This window comes from Myotis davidii, unplaced genomic scaffold (genome assembly GCF_000327345.1).
Source record: "Myotis davidii unplaced genomic scaffold, ASM32734v1 scaffold1693, whole genome shotgun sequence".
Taxonomy (NCBI): Eukaryota; Metazoa; Chordata; class Mammalia; order Chiroptera; family Vespertilionidae; genus Myotis; species Myotis davidii.
The window spans coordinates 931,628-936,486 of NW_006284386.1; the positions used below are offsets into that span (position 1 = coordinate 931,628).

Below are 4,859 nucleotides of genomic sequence, written 5' to 3' on the forward strand. Positions count from 1 at the left end.
CAATTTTAAGTCTTTCTCACATTTCTGCATCATAAAAAAATTGTCCTCATTTTTTCGTTTTCCATAGGTAGACCAATGAAAAATGTTCTAAGAGTATCGATCTGCAACTACCTTGATATTAACTTTCTAAGTAGTGTTGGCTCCTTTGCCAAGTTTTTAATAAGTTTAATATAAGCTGTTTAAATAGTTATTAGCAACCATAATTCAGAAAGTGCTTTCTATTCCTAAATTGTATTACTGTCAAGAGTCAGCTATTTTCATTATGATGCTTATGTTAAAATGCACATTTATTAATACACACACAAAATCTAAAGAGAAGTCAGAAAATATCAATGAAAACAAATGGTCTAGAGGTAATGCAAATAATGACACACATATAAACTCTAAAAGATATTTTATCTGTTTTCACCGGCTTAAAATCATTGGCTGAGGAAACTATCAGCAGAGTAAGTGGACATACCCCCTATGCCATGAGTTTGGCAGATCAATCACTAAGATTCCAAGCAAAAAAGAAAACAATTCCTAGTGGAGTAAAATACCCCTCAAGCTGTAAGGCAATTTCAGCAACAACTCTGCAAAGAATTCTACACAATCACAACTCTCTGATACTATTCTTCAAACTAGTATTTGTTGTTTTTGTCATGTGTTGAGAAAGTTTAGTCACAATGATTTATTGCTACACATTTCTTTGAATCTTCATAAAATGTACTGCCAAATCCTTATACATCCTGTAATGGGTTGGCTGGGAATAAAATTTTCCAAACTCATTGGTCATTTCTCAGCAGGCACTGTTTCCCTTCATAAACTTTAGTAAAGGAATATGAACAAATATCTATAAATAATACGATTCTCATTCTAAAATACACGGACCGTGGTATGTGCAGAGTCTAACACATTTTGTGATAGCAGATTGAGATTTATTTTATAGTCAAAATTCATGGATTTTTAGGGTGTTAAATAGAGTGTAAACATTCAATTTCATTAATTCATCATGCAACAGTTAAAAAGAACACTGTAAAGCATGCTGTGTTGTCTGTAGCTTATGACAATGGTTCAAATCAAACCAACAAATTACATTCCTATGTGGAAGAAGTTAGCTTCATGTTTTCTCTGATTACATCTAAAAATGCAGGGCCACAAAATAATGCCTGATTAATGCAAATTCATTCTCACTGCTGGAGTAGAAGAGGTTGTTATTGATGGTGGGTCAATATCCACATCAAATCACACATTATTGTATACAAATTGCACCATACCTGCCATCATGAAACAATATGAGTGCAAGAATACCCCTTCCCCAGAGGAGTGTAAAATCTAAATGAAAGAACAGACATACATGCATGAAACTATTATAAAGCATAAGCAGTTACAGGTAAATATATAGAATACAAAATAAATGTTGAAGGAATCTATAGTAAGGGAGTGATTTGGGATATAGCCAGTTAATGGTTTATAAAAGCAATTTTAAAATATTTTCTTTTAGCATAAAATAATATAATGAAATGACTTTCTTAGAGCCTTTATCATCTGAGTGACTAAATACCATATGAATTTAAAATTCATGATTCCATTGAATTCTGAAATGACTGTGCTTTGAGAATGTTTAGTAAAGCTATTAGTGTGTGTTTGTGTATTTACATGTATTTATTATTTTAATAGGGCCTGAACAAAAATAAGCCAGTCAAAACCATAGTAGGGAAGGAAACCAGTCATGGGAGGGCAAATGCCCAGATTCTAACAAGCACCAAGTTTGAAAAATAGCTATGTAACACATCTGGATGATGATTTCTTTGATATTTTATTTTATTTTCTTAAATATATTTTATTTATTTTTTTACAGAGAGGAAGGGAGAGAGATAGAGTTAGAAACATCAATGAGAGAAAACATGGATCAGCTGCCTCCTGCACATCTCCTACTGGGGATGTGCCCACAACCCAGGTACATGCCCTTGACCGGAATCGAACCTGGGACCTTTCAGTCCGCAAGCTGACACTCTATCCACTGAGCCAAACCGGTTTCAGCATCTTTGATATTTTAAAGAAAATTATAAATACCTGTGTGTGTCATTGGTTAAATAAAATATTTATAAAGGCAAGAAAATAATGGAATGCTAAGAAATCTTTCAGTCTTATGGAGGAAAGTTTTTCTCATTCTTCAAAATCATTTCTAAACATTAGTGTAGCTCCAATAGCAAACGTAATAAATTGGACCTATGCAAACAACATAAAACATAAAAGTTTAGAGCTAGAAGGCTCCAATCTCATTTATGTGTTGTGAAACTGCAGCCCAAAGGGAACACTGGCTAATTGCACTAAGGTCACAGAGAATGAGACCTCTAGGACTAGAAATCAGATCTCACAACTGGCATTCTAATATGATTATGTGTTAACATGCTGTCTCAGAATTTAGTACTACAGAAAATTTTTCTTTATAAAGGGTATGAGGCCAACAAAATTAATTTCATTAAGAAGAGTTATAGCCGAACCGGTTTGGCTCAGTGGATAGAGCGTCAGCCTGTGGACTCAAGGGTCCCAGGTTTGATTCCGGTCAAGGGCATGTACCTTGGTTGCGGGCACATACCCACTGGGGGGCGTGCAGGAGGCAGCTGGTTGATCTCTCGCATCGATGTTTCTTCTCCCTTCTTCTCTGTAAAAAATAAATAAAATATATATAAAAAAAGAAGAGTTATACCTAAAAAGAGATCTAGAAGTTGTACCTAGTTCCACTTTTTTGGATATCCTGAACTAGCTAATGTTTTTACCTAGACAGAATTTAGCTTAATTCTGTTATTTCAAAGGTTTTAAGGATATTGTCCTTTGCATGATTATAGTGTTGTTGTTATTGAATACTATCTATGTAGAACTCAGAATAACACCTTATTTGGAAATAGGGTATTTGCCGATGTGATTAAGGGTGAGAAAACATCATATTGCATTACGGGTGGGCCCTAAATCCAATTAGAGTATTCTTATGCTGGACACTGCAAAAGATACACACACATAGAACAAGAGATATGACAAGTGAGACAGGTTTAGAGTTACACTGCCACGAGCCAAGGAATGCCAAAAGCTGGAAGAAGCAAGGAAAGATCCTTCCCCTAGAGCAGTGGTTCTCAACCTTCCTAATGCCGTGACCCTTTAATACAGCTCCTCATGTCGTGGTGACCCCCAATTTCACAATTACAAATGGAACATCACGAAAGCGTAGTGATTAATCACAAAAACAATATGTAATTATATATGTATTTTCCGATGGTCTTGGGCGACCCGTGAAAGGGTCATTCGACCCCCAAAGGGGTCGCGACTCACAGGTTGAGAATCACTGCCCTAGAGCCTTAGGAAGGAAAAACCTTCATATAAGAATTCTAGACACTAAAAGAACTCTAAGAAAATAAATTTCTTGTTTTTAAGTTACCCAGTTTTTGGTAACTGTATGGAAGTACTATGAAACTAAAACAACAATATTAAATGAATTCTGTTGAATTGCAAGGATTATTTACTGTTATACTAGTATAACACACTATGCATTCAAGGTGATTTAACCGTTTAAAGACTTTTTTTGTTTTCTGTGTAATTTCCTTCTTGTTATACAAACTATTCTCATTCTCGCATGTATTCTTACACTTGTTCCCTCCTTTTCTGATTTTCTTGTTGTTTCCTTTTGTTGCTGTTGTTTCATTGCTCTTATTTGCTTATTTGTTTCTGTACAGTCGGAAGACTAGTTGTTTGCTGTGTTGATTTGATTACTTGTATTTTGGTTTCTGTGAAGGAGATTTTAAAGTAGGAGGTGGTTAGATAACGAAATCTTAGAGCTGTTGGTGGGTTTAAATCTGCTGGAAATATAAGGTGTGGTTTATAGAATATGAAATGGTTAAAACCATTTCTAAGGAATAAAGTGGGTGTTTTTTTTTCCCTGAGGTGTCTTTTTAATGTTAGATAGAAATCAACACAAAGGGCTAGAGCACTACATTTCCAAAGGCATGAAACAATGCTTAAGTTACTCCCAAAATACGCTGCAGGCGAGTCTCGTCCCTAAGTTCAAGGAAAGGCGGGAGGGGTACAGGGAGGGAGAAGGCCTCCTAGGGTAGGCACACGGCTCCCGATGGCGGCGGCATGCGGCCCAAGGAGTCCTTGTAGCCAACAGAGCTTCTAATATCGATTCCATCTCAAGTCCTTCTGAGGGTCTCGCCAGCATCATACGAAGCAGCAGCACTTCTTGCACCAGGACTTGGAGAGGGTCCTCATTTTGCCCGGAGGCCTGTTCTTGGGTTTCTTTGGCTGCTGCTGCGTGGCCGAGTACTGGATGCCGGCCACGATGGCCGCGTCACAGGCCTCTTTGAGGTTCTTGAGTCAAGGCCGAGCACTCATAGGAGGCGGCCTTGATCTCCTCGGCGCACAGCTTGGCCGCCTCCTCGGGCACCGGCTTCTCCTTGCACTTGTCCAGCTCGATGAGGACCTTGACGTCTTCCCGGAGGTCCGACTGCGTGCCCACGAGGATGATGGGGGCTTTGGGGCAGTGGCGCCGGCTCGCGGGCACCCACTTCTGGTGACATTCTGGAAGGAGGAAGGGCTGACCACGCAGAAGCACAGCAGGAAGATGTCAGCGTTGGTGTAGCACAGAGGCCGCAGCCTGTCGAACTCGTCCTGTCCCGCCATCACAGAGGTGGTCTCACGGGCCACCCATCCACAGACACCACAGCCCAGAAGGTGTCGAAGGCGGTGGGGAAGCACTCGGTGGGGTACCCGTTGGTCGTGTAGCTCACCACCAGGCTGGTCTTGCCCACCGCGCCTTCGCCGACCAGCACACACTTGATGCCGAGGCCCTCGGCGCCGCCCGCGCACCACCCCCCCCACCCAGC

At 39.8% G+C, this 4,859-nt stretch overlaps 1 protein-coding gene and 1 pseudogene across 1 annotated transcript in view; both read right to left on the reverse strand.

Moving 5' to 3' along the window:
- DIAPH2 (diaphanous related formin 2) overlaps positions 1–4,859 on the reverse strand; it is an 870,032-nt gene that overhangs the window by 718,427 nt on the left and 146,746 nt on the right. The gene's annotated exons all lie outside the window — the stretch shown is intronic.
- LOC102754197 lies at positions 3,914–4,853 on the reverse strand (annotated as a pseudogene).